Here is a 12,802-nt window from a genome sequence, read left to right as displayed (position 1 = left end):
ATATTTTAAAAATCTTAACCCCAGCATATGAACTGCATTTTAATGTATTTTTTAATAAAAAATGAACAGATGTACATGGTAGAACACATGGATGAAATAATGCATGTTTTGTGAATCTCTTTACCTGTGTGGGTTCTGGTGTGCGCCCCAGCCCTGATCTTGCTGTCCGAGACACTCATTTAGAGCGGTGGATGAGCGAAAGCAAAAATGTAGACTACAGACAAGTGAGTGACGGCTATCAGGGAGTCCAGTTTCGTTTAGTTACTGCAGACTGGCCTGATGGATCTGAAGATCTGATACTTTGTTCAACTGTGTCTTCATAACGTCTGGATCTGTTGACAATAAACCAACCAATAGAAACAGTGTAAGACAAATAACATTCATTAACAATCGATCCATCTGGACAATTTCACTGTTGGATGATTTAAAACTCAGCATTTTCTAGTAGAGAGTTATTGCACTACATGCTTTCACACAGTCTAAAATTCCCTTCCTCTGACAGGTACACTATTTAACAGGCTGAAATTACACGGCACATAAACTAAGCAATAAAAACGTCTGCAACAAATATGGAAAGCACCAGGTTAATTTCCCTAAACTGTCACTGTATTTCTGATCAACTAGAGGCAGCTCTTAAATCAATATACGCAGAACTTCCTTACCAGTAATGATTAATAACAATACGCCAAGGTAAACAAGTTCATAACAGTAACATTAGATGTAAGTTTCACTTTTAATCTTTGCCATTTTCAGATATTCTGAGCTCTAAATGTTATTTTAGCATGGCAGTGGGTCACAAGGCTGGAGGGATGAGAGGTTCTGCTAAAGATTCAACTTTAAATTGTACATTGTAATAAAGGTTCATTTAAATCTAGGGTCCTTTCAGTTTAATCCATTTTTTACCCTTACTGATTGTTTAGTGTATTTTATGTAATGTAAGGGCTTTATAGGCTTTCTCAATATTGCCAGTCTTCAGAATCGTTCAAATAAATCTTTATTGACTCCAGTACTGCATATGCAAAGTATTACTGCAAAAAGCAGATATTAATACACTGTTCTCTGGAACACTTGATTTGCATTGGACAAATATTTCCAAGTAATGACAGTTGTCCAGGGCAACTGACTGCTTAACATTAATTTATGACTTTGCATTAATCCACGCTGTCTAATTTTTCAAAGACTTTGGACTCGCTTGTTTTTTTTTTTTAGTATTGCATATCGAATTTAGAGGACAAAACATATTGCAGGACATGCCACTTCCTATTAATGATAATTGTTTGTTTAAGCAACAGTCCCGGTATATCCTGCCTAATCAGACAATGACAGATTATCAGAGATAAGAAGTGATCATCTTGAACGGATTCACCCGCAGTCCTAGCAGGCCTAAACCAGCAGAATGACACAAGAAAGAATAAAAATTAATATAAAATTAAGCGAACTGAGCATAACAGGAATTTGTTAGCGTCTGTCTTCAACCATTTACTGGTACATATTCACTTGTATTGGGAATTCTGACTCACTGAATCGGCTCATCCGAACAGTTCAATTCAAACAGATTCAAAAAAGGATTCAGTGGTTCTTTACATCATGATTTGGTGCCTGACATCCTAGCATGGCAAATTAAATAGTCTAAAATGTTCCAGTAAAGACAAATATAGGCACAAATTGATTTTTTTTAACATTAAAAATTTACATTTTATTAATATGTGTGTTTATGTCATGCATCCTAGTTCAGTTTGTTGCAGCTGAATCACCTCACAAAAAAGTCATTTGGAACCTAAATTAAAGTTTTTATATTAAACAATGGTTAAAAATGTAAAATGTACATTTCTCATTTTTGCACTTTTTAGTAATAATAATAATAACTCTCAATAAAATTGGATATTTTGGTAACACTTTACAAAAAGGTGTTAAAGGATAACTCCACTTTCAGAACAACAATTTACAAATGATTTACTCACCCCCTTGTCATCCAAGATGTTCATGTCTTTTTTTCGTCAGTCATAAAAAAATTATGTTTTTTGAGGAAAACATTTCAGCATTTTTCTCCATATAATGGACTGATATTTGAACTTCCATAATGCAGTTTAAATGCGACTTCAAACGATCCCAAATGCGGTTGTAAACAATCTCAGCCGAGAAAGAAGGGTCTTATCTAGCGTAACGATTGGTTATTTTAGTAAAAAATAATAGAATTTATATACTTTTAATGCCAAACACCCGTCTTGTCTTGCTCTGCCTGGACTGTTTTTGTTCCGATCGTTACGCTAGATAAGACCCTTTTTTCTCGGCTGGGATCGTTTACAACCGCATTTGGGATCGTTTGAAGCCACATTTAAACTGCGTTTTGGAAATTCAGGTGCACCATACCAGGTCATTATATGGAGAAAAATGCAGAAATGTTTTCCTCAAAAAACAATTTCTTTACAACTGAAGAAAGAAAGAACATCTTGGATGACAAGGGGGTGAGTACATTATGTGTGAATCTTTGTTTTGGAAGTGGACTTCTCCTTTAATAAAAACACATCCATTGTTTGTTCATGTCAGTTCACAGTGCATTAACTAATGTTAACAAACACAACTTGTGATTGTAATAATCCATTAAAGGCTGAAATTAGCATGAACTAAGCTTAATAAATGCTGTTCATTCTTAGTTTTTGTTAACTAATGTAGTTAACTAATGAACCTTATTGTAAAGTGCTACTGATATTTTAATATGTACGTTGATAAAACTGTCAACCAATCCTTACGAAAATTAACCATGGTTTTATTATAGTAATGTTTTTGGCGCATTGATTACCATTTGTATAACCATACTTTTTTTTTTTTTACTACAAATACCCTGGTTAAACTGTGGTTAGTGTAGCAAGACCATGGTTAATCTGTGATTACCATGGTTTAACCATGTTTTTTTGGTTTTATTTGTAGTAAAACCATGGTTAATTTTCGTAAGGGAAATCATAAATCTCTTTCCAGTAGCATTTATGTCTATTAAAGTATTGCTATGTACCATTTTCAATGCGCTTCCACTGTTAATAACAATATAAATCTAGCATTTTCTTTTTACATTTTTTTATGTACGTTTACATAACTGGTGTTTCTAATAACTGAGGGAATGATGGCAAGTTGACATCTTTCTCTCGTCTGATCAGTATAAACAATCTATCAATATTTTTTTTTCCTTAAAAATATGAAAAGGGTCCATTAGAGTAACTTACTTTTTACCACACTGCAGAAATACAACATGAAGTATGACAGAAAAAGTAAGAGTACATTGCTAGTATGCTATTTCTAATTCAGCAAGTTCACTCGAGAACCACTCTGGAATGATTCACGATTTATGAACAAATCACTTGGTCCTGAGAACCGATTCATTGATAAGTAGCAACTCAAACAGTATTTCATTCACAAACCGAACATCGATAATTCTGACAAAAGAATGCATTAATCCGCAGTACAATCACTTGGAACATAAATTTACATTTACATCAAACAATGGTTAAATGAATGTACATCTTGCATTTTTGCAATTTTTAGTAATAATAATAACTCTTAATAAAATTGGTAACACTTTACAGTAAGGTGTCATTTGTTAACATTAGTTAATGCATTAAGAAACTTGAACAAACAGTGAACTATACATTTATTGCACTATTTATTCATCTTTGTTCATATTAGTTAATAAAAACACAGTTGTTCATTGTTTGTTCATGTTAGTTCACAGTACATCAACTAATGTTAACAAACACAACTTGTGATTTTAATAACGCATTAAAATGCATGAACTAAGCTTAATAAATGCTGTAGAAGTATTCATATTTAGATCAGGTTAACTAATGTAGTTAACTATGGTTAACTAATGAAACTTATTGTAATGCGTTGCCAATGTTTTAATGTTAATAATAAAACTGTCAACCAAATCATAAAACTATTTCCAGCAGCATTTATGCCTATTAAAGTATTGCTATGTACCATTTTCAATGCGTTTCCACTGTTAATAACAATATAAATCATTTTTATCATTTTATCATTTTATTTTACAAATCTGGTATTTCTAACAACTGGGGGAATGATGGCAAGTTGACATCTTTCTCTCTTCTGATCAGTATAAACAATCCTTTTTTCCTCATAAATGTGAAAAGGGTACATTAAAGTAACTCACTTTTTACCACACTGGTTGTCAACTCAACAGAAATACGATATGAAGTATGACAGAAATAGTAAGAGTAGCTAAGATGCTATTTCTAATTCAAGTTCACTCGGGAGCCGCTTTGGAACGATTCAGTTCGATTTACGAAGGAATCACTCGGTTCTGAGAACCGATTCATCGATAAGCTCCAACCCAAATGAGTGATTCATTCAAGAATCGAACACCGCTCATTTTAATGACAGAACGCACTAACAAATATACAATATGCATTACGTCTTATAACGAATCTATTCTCAGTCACATTCTGAGGCCACACTGAAGATGAGCACTGCACAAATATGTAGTTGTATCTGTAATGTGCATCCTCGCTGGCGCTCGTATCGTGCTGTATTCCCTCCGGGACATTTGCACGACATTTCAACAGCCGCGCACTGATGTTACATAATGCAAATATAGAGATCGCAGTGTCGCATCAGTCTCAGCGCTATTTGTTATTAATCCAAATCCCCATTTCCTCTTATGGCAGACAGCTGCATCAATAAAACTGTGCTTGCACTTATAAAAAAGGAGGATAAAACGCCTGTTTTTGGCAGAAAGCATCGACGCGTGCACGTATAAACATCAGCGACTGTTCGCCATCGCCATAACATATGCATGCTGCATAATTTCAGCGCTTCATCGATGGCTCATGTTGCCAGAAGAACTATGCAGCATTTCTCCCATAGGCCGTTTGGAGATGTTTCGTTACATAACACTGAGTGTGTGTTCAGTGTTCAGTGTGTGTGTGCGTGTGCGTGTACCATATTCGCAGCAGTGACCGTGTCGAGGCTGTTACAGTAACAGTGTGCGGATACTTGTGCAACACAGCATGTCACACCCGACCGCCAAGTGTGGGCTATACAGCCCCGTCCTTCACCCAAAGAGCCGAATTATAGCGCGCTACAGGCCGTGAACACGTCCACTGTGTCCGTTTCTGCGGTGGACACGTTATAGAGATCACATTCCAACGCATCAGTCATCATCGCCTTGTTTTACAGAGACAAACACGCACAACTCAGCCATCAGATGAACATCAAGCCTTATGCCTCAAGCCTCACGCATGACATCTATTTAGACCGGCAGCTGCGGTTTTGCGCGTTATTTCACATTTTTCTGTGGGACACTTCGACCTTTAGGGCAACATCAGCAGTGCATTGCATCGGGACGTTTAATCTTGGATATCTCGCTGGTGTGAATGGAGAGAGGGGTGTTGCATTTGGCCGTTGCTTATTCGCCATGTCAAAACTCAGAGCTAATGCTGCATTAAAGCCGTCCACACGCACGCATCCGACTCTTCCAAATGTCCTCTATACGAGGCAAACGCTTGTATAACGTTTGTCCATCAGAAAGCACACTAGAAAGCAGCCCTACATAAAACATGACTGATCACCCTAGAAAAAGATCTGACTCACCGTGGACATCTCTCCCGTTCGGGCGCTACAGCGGTGGCGTCTCGATAGTGCGCGGTCCTTCGATCGCTCCGTGTCCTTGTTATCGGTAGGGCGATGTGTTTTCTGCAGGCATCGAGGACGAGGGGACAGAGGGCCACAGACGGTGAAGCTCTGCCTCGCTTGTGCTCCCGTCGTTTCCCAGCCTCTCCCCCTTCACACAGACGCGGTGCCAGTCTCAGTCTCCACGCGTCTCAACACTCCCCCTAAAGGCCTGCGAACAAGCAGCTCCTCACTGCCAGCTGCTTTCACCTGTCCTCCTCCTCCTCCTCCTCCTCCTCCTCCTCTGCTCTCATATGGAGACAGACCCACAGACTTGGACGTGCGGCATAACAGCAGACGCTCAAACAGGTGACATCTATCTATCTAACCAATACATTACATAGCAAAATGTCAAAACCAATGACATTTATTTGAAATCCACATACCATAAGCATACTCTTAAAGCAGAACTTTTAAAAATATATATATTTTTATGTTTTTAAATGATAGATATAGTAATCAAAATAAGACACTTGCATTTGGGATCCCACATATTGCATTATCACTCACTAACCCTTAATGGATAGTTTACCATCATATACTGTCTACTGTTTACCATGTCATTTCAAACCTGTGTGACATTCTTGTTTCAAGATAGTTTATATGCGTGTTTTTTCCTGTTCGTACTATGGAAGTCAATGGGTACGGTGCAAAATATCACCAAGTAAGAAGAAAGAAAGTAAGAAAGTCATACAGGTTTGGAACAACATGAAGGTGAAACAATGATTAAAACCTTTCATTTTGGGGTGAACTAACTTCTCAAACCAATATTTAAGACGGAAATATCAAAGTTAAGATACACAGAAATATAGATAATATAAAATAAACATTCCTGACAGAAGGATGTTTATTTTAAAAAATCATCTAAAATACAGCAAAAACAGTAAAAAATGTGAAATATTATATATATATATATATATATATATTCACACACACACACACACATATATATATATATATATACACTACCGTTCAAAAGTTTGGGGTCAGTAAGACTTGTAATAGTCTTTGAAGAAGTCTCTTATGCTCATCAAGGCTGCATTTATATGATTAAAAATATAGAAAAAAACAGTAATATTGCAAAATGTTTTTACAATATAAAATAATGTTTTTTATTTTAATAGAATTTATTCCTGTGATGAAAAGCTGAATTTTTATCAGCTGTTACTCCAGTCTTAAGTGTCACATGATCCTTCAGAAATCATTTTAATATGCGGATTTATTATTAGAATGATCAATGTTGGATAATATCAACAGTTGTGCTGCCAATTATTTTTTGGAACCTGTGATTTTTTTTTTCAGGATTCTTTCATGAATAACAAGTTTAAAAAGTACAGTGTTTATTCAAAATATAAATATTTTATAACAATGTAAATTATTTATTATTAACTTTTAATAAACTTTTAATTATTAACTTAATACATCCTTGGTGAATAAAAGTATTAATTTCTTAAAAAAAAAAAAAAAAAAAAAAAAAAGAAAAGAAACAATAAAAATGTACTGACCCCAAACTTTTGAACGGTAGTGTATATACATATATATATATATATTTTTTTTTTTTTTTTAAATGTAATTTATTCCTGTGATCAAAGCTAATTTTTCAGCATTATTTCTCCAGTCTTCAGTGTCACATGATCCTTCTAATATTCTAATTTGCTGTTCAAAAAAGTGTTACTATTATCAGTACATTCAAAACAGTTGGGTACATTTTTTCAGGATTCTTGAATAGAAAGATCCGAATAAAATCAGTGTTTATCTGAAATAAAAAGCTTTTGTAACAATATACACTATATTTTTTGAAAAGAAATTATAGAAATTAATCATTTATTTAGTAAGAACGAGAGACATTATAAAGACATTTCTAATGTTACAAAAGATTTCAGATAAATGCTGTTCTTCTGAAGTTTCTATTCATCAAAGAAACCTGAAAAAGTCCTAATCAGCTGTTTCAACATAATAATAATAATAATCATAATAATAAATATTAATATCAGAATATTAGAATGATTGTGACTGGAGTAATGATGCTAAAAATTCAAGTTTGAAATCACATGAATAAATGACATTTTATAATATATTCAAATTAAAAGCAGTTATTTTAAATAGTAAAATATTTCAAAATTTCGTAGCTTCATAACATCACAGTTGAACCACTGATGTCACATGGACTATTTTAACTATTTTTCTGGGCCCTGAACATGTCAGTTGTGTTGCTGTCTATGCAGGGTCAGAAAGTTCTCGGATTTCATCAAAAATATCTATTTGTGTTCTAAATACGAATGAAGGTCTTACGGGTTTGGAACGACATCAGGGTGAGTAATTAATGACAGAATTTTCATTTTTGGGTGAACTGTCCCTTTAAGTATTGGTCTTGTTAGCTGATACCATAATCAGAAAAACAAAATGGCTCATGCAATTAATACATTAGTTATATAAAATATATTGCACAGTCAGTTGCCAACGCTGTATGATTTCCCGTCTGCCAGTGGTGACATTTTATAGCATTCATATCAGCCTCTTTAACATATCAGATAACAGATAGTCAGTCACCATCACTATTGTCTGCTGCACCTATACAGACGTGCTTTCAATTAAGTCTAATATATTTAAAGAAGATAATGCTGGATAGAAGAGCAAGAGGAAACTGTGGCTCTATGAAAATGTGGTGGGTTATCAGATATTAGTGATTCACGTGATAACTTGCAAATCTGTTGCCACAGTTGAGTTTAGGCATTTCTGTGTGCTATAAAAAAAGGTTAGGGTGGCACTCCACAGAAACACCCAACCCAAAAAACCCCAGACCCATATTACATATCCTGCCAACTAAACAAGGCCATTATGAGCAGGAAGAACCAGTTTCTAAAAAACAAATAAACCTTAACCGAACTCTTTCAGATCAACAAAACATCAAAGTAATTATCAAAGTAACTTACAGTACAAGTTTACAGTATATACTGTTCAAAAGTGTTTTTTTTTTTTTTAATTCAGCAAGGATGCATTAAATTGATCAATCAGCATATTAGAATGATTTCTATAGGATCACATGACACTGAAGACTGGAGTAATGATGCTAAAAATTCAGCTTTGATCAAAATTATTTTAAACTGTAATATTATTTCACAATATTACAGTTTTACTGTATTTTGGATCAAATAAAAGCATGATTTCTCTGAATTATGACTTGCTTTTATCATTCTAAGAAAGTGATGTCATATCACTATGTTGTCAACAACATCAACTTCAGGTCAAACTGCTGCAGTGACTCAAACTCATATAGGCCATACTGAATTATGCAACTATACGACGGTCTCATAAAAACATATTTAAGATAAACCATTCGTAGTTAACTCTTTCAGTGCCCAAATGAACGGTTTGCATGATGCACTGCAAAAAAAAAAAAAAAACACTGGACAATGCATTCTAGTCAACAAATTTTCCTCTGCACTGTGCTGTGTAGTTATGCAAAATGCTGGAGAGCAAAATATAAAACTATGAATGGTTATTGTGTAAATGTTTGGTATACATACTTCCACACACATTTGAATAGACAGGGAACAAGCCAAGACAAATACAGCTAGTAAGTATACTAAAGACTACCTAGTGAAGACAAACCTGTTTCATTTTAACACAGTAGCACACCCACTGCTTATGAAGCACAGATGGATGTGTATCTTGCAAGCATTAAATGATGTTGATTAAAACATCTAAACACACACTAGCACACAAACATGTTCGGCCTGTTTTTTTATTTACACAAAAGCTTGGAATGATTTCCATCTGCTGTGTTTACACAATTGTAATTCTGCGCCGTTGTACAGCGCTTATTGCTTTACTGTTCTGTCGTGACGGTAGACATGAAAAAGGGTAAGGTAAATACAGGATTATTTGTCTAATGCTCAGCTGACAAATAGGTCTGGATAGACTGCCAGATCTTTGCCCTTCATAGGTTCCTCACTGCCTTAAGGTAGGGCTGTGCTCTCTGGGGAAACACTGTTGCTATTTGAACCAGCACTGGCATTTGTTTGATTCAGCCGCTGAGGGCAGCTTGTGTATCGGAGAACTGTAATAGTGAAACTTTAACATAATATACTTTTAAAAGCTCTGCTGCTATCAGTAGGCCGTGCTCGTGAGTATTGAAGTGTACTCATTAACCCTATAAAGCCTATTTTATCATATTTGATCAAATGCAAATTTCTAAAGCCTCTAAACTATCAACATGATTAAAATTTAGCTGGAACAACCTGCTGTGTGCCTTCTGTCTTCCTATTAATATACTGTAAAAAGTTTTCACAAATTTCAACTTAAAAGCTTAAGTTCAGCAGCTGCCCTAAAATTTTAAGTTAAATCAACTACAATAAAGTGAGTTGAAATGGCTTGTACTTTTAAGTTGATTTAACTTAAAATTTTAAGGCAGCTGCTAACCTTAAGTTTTTAAGTTAAAACTGGTGAAAACTTTTTACAGTGTAGTTTATACTTTTTTTAGCAAGTATTATAATTCTTCACGTTGTGGTTCACATGTATTTTTGCTGCGAAATACTGATTTTCTTATAAAGTAAATATAAAAGTAAAACTTTTATATTAGCAATATTTCAAGATGATCACTGGACTGAAGCGATGGTTTACTTTATTATCCATAAATATTGTTTAGTCTCAGACATGATATCATCGTTGTACTGTATTACATTATGCATGCATGTTTTGCCCCCCATAATAAAACTACAGAGCTCTAATCATATAATGTAAGCATTTTTATATATTTAATTGGGAGGTATACAGTGACACTGATATTTATGTTTTTATTTTATTATTTTATTTTATTTAAAAAAAAATGGAGGTGTTTTTTATACACTGAAAAAATGTTAAGATCTAAATTACTGCTTTTATTTAATAAAAAAAAAGTAATGAATACAAGTAAATAAATACATTTAATAAAAAGGCATCACTGAATCAACCTAAATACATTTTTACAAAAACAAAAACAAACAAAAAAAATAAAATCATGGGTTTACAGTGTACTGTATGAGTCATAAAAGCCTGATGTATCAAATATGATGAACAAACACCTAAAGCACAAACACTAGAAAAACAAAAATGGTAGTTTTTGAAACAATAAGATTTTTAATGTTTTTTAAAGTCTCTTCTGCTCACCAAGCCTCCATTTATTTGATCCAAAGTACACCAAAAATAGTAAAATTGTGAAATATTTTTAATTGCTTTCTATTTGAATGTATTTTAAAATGTAATTTATTCCTGTGATTTCAAAGCTGAATTTTTAGCATTATTACTCCAGTCACATGATCCTTCAGAAATCATTCTAATATTATATATATATATATATATATATATATATATATATGTTGAAAACAGTAGAATTTTTTTCAGGTTTCTTTGATGAATAGTTCAGAAGAACAGCATTTATCTGAAATAGATATCTTTTGTAACATTATAAATGTCTTTATCATCACTGACTCCAAGCTTTTCATTGGTATACTGTATAATGTTACAAAAGCTTTTTATTTCAGATAAATGCTGATCTTTGGATCTTTCTGTCTTTCTGTTTTAAATATTGCTAATAATAATTTTAAAAAAAATGTTTCTTGAACAGCAAATTAGCATATTAGAATGATTGCTGAAGGATCATGTGACACTGAAGACTGGAGTAATGATGCTGAAAATTTAGCTTTGATCATACAGATAAATTACATTTTAAAATATATTCAAATAGAAAGCAGTTATTTTAAATAATAAAAATGTTTCACAATATCACTGCTTTTGCTGTATTTTAGATTAAATAAATGCAGGCTTTGTGAGCAGAAGAGATGTCTTTAAAAAAAAAACATAAAGAATCATACTTTTGACTGGTAGTGTATTCATTTTTTTCTTTTCGATTTTATTTATATTTTATCTAAAGTTATTAGATTAGATTTTATTAGATTAGAAATTTAGATGTCAGGGCCCAGGCTTTACAGGGTTAAGCACACAGCCAGCTGTTCAAATATATCAGCACTTGTCTTATGTGACATAACCTGCATACTATTATAAACAACCCATTACATAACAGTTGTGCCAGTTAACAGGGCGTTTATGTTTAAGTCATGGCAGTAGAAACCATATGCAAAACAATCGTTGCAATTAAAACAGCACAAATAATGCTCTTTCTCACCTGTAATTACACAGAGACAGCACCCTGCTGTTTCATAGTCAAATCAGGGTCCAGCTGTCAGCAGTGCATCACTTGTCACATCAGCTCCCAACACTGGCCACATGATTTTAGTGTCTGACGATTAGTGGCTGCCAGAGGAGTTTACATTTATGTGATTGACAGCACGATCGCTTCAGCGTGACGGCGTAAACAGGAAGGAAGAGCCCTTGGACATGCACAAAACATAAGACACTTTGGATCACAACTCTGGTTACCAATCACCGGCGGAATATTAGCCTGCTACTCTTACTATTTATTAAACCATATCATTATATTTTCAGCCACTATCTTTTATGTGGAAATGAGGAAATTAAAGTACCTGTTGTTTGAAGGAGGAAGTGCTGTTGTTCCGAATATTAAGATTACCAGCATGTGACTCACAAGTGTGTTATATACAACAATTTAATAAACAAGAAATTAATCTGGTGTGTACTCTAACTTATACTCTGCTCCAGCTGTATGGAAACCAAGTTTTACAACATAAAAGTGTTTCGTTCTTGAATGAATCAATGTTTTTGAATGAATCTGTTGAATTAATGATTCAGTGACATGTTACCATCTACTGGCTCATTTATGTACTATGCAGAAAGAGTCACTGAAAAATCCCCACCACTAATGAACAGAGTCTGAATGAAACACAGAAACGCAGACAAAGCATGGAAAAGTCCCAGAATGTCAATCAGCCAGTCAAATTTAAATACAACGTCCTTCAGCCCTGACTTATTCACAATACAGCACGCCTCAAATACTTTATTGCTTTTATAAGCTGGTTGTCACACTAAAAATATTAAAACCAAAAGATGTATTAATCCACCTTATTCTACAACGTGAAAGTAAACCTAGGGGCGAAACTTCTGGTTCATTACCTGCTATCTACCTTTTTCTGAACAGAAGCCTCGCCCGACTGGAGAGGTGCTTTAC

At 34.1% G+C, this 12,802-nt stretch overlaps 1 protein-coding gene across 1 annotated transcript in view; it reads right to left on the bottom strand.

The window, feature by feature from the left end:
* adcy6a (adenylate cyclase 6a) overlaps positions 1 to 5,892 on the bottom strand; it is a 68,603-nt gene extending 62,711 nt beyond the window's left edge. The window contains exons 1-2 of the mRNA XM_051096302.1: positions 5,602 to 5,892; positions 125 to 332 (exon numbers count right to left, since the gene is read on the bottom strand). The gene's annotated coding sequence lies outside the window, so the exon portion shown is untranslated. The remainder of the gene's footprint in view (positions 1 to 124; positions 333 to 5,601) is intronic.
* Between the last annotated feature and the right edge of the window lie 6,910 nt (positions 5,893 to 12,802).

Source organism: Labeo rohita, chromosome 23 (assembly GCF_022985175.1).
Source record: "Labeo rohita strain BAU-BD-2019 chromosome 23, IGBB_LRoh.1.0, whole genome shotgun sequence".
NCBI classification, from domain to species: Eukaryota; Metazoa; Chordata; class Actinopteri; order Cypriniformes; family Cyprinidae; genus Labeo; species Labeo rohita.
The sequence above is the reverse complement of the archived record's forward strand: the minus strand, read 5'-3'. Positions and strand labels throughout refer to the sequence as shown.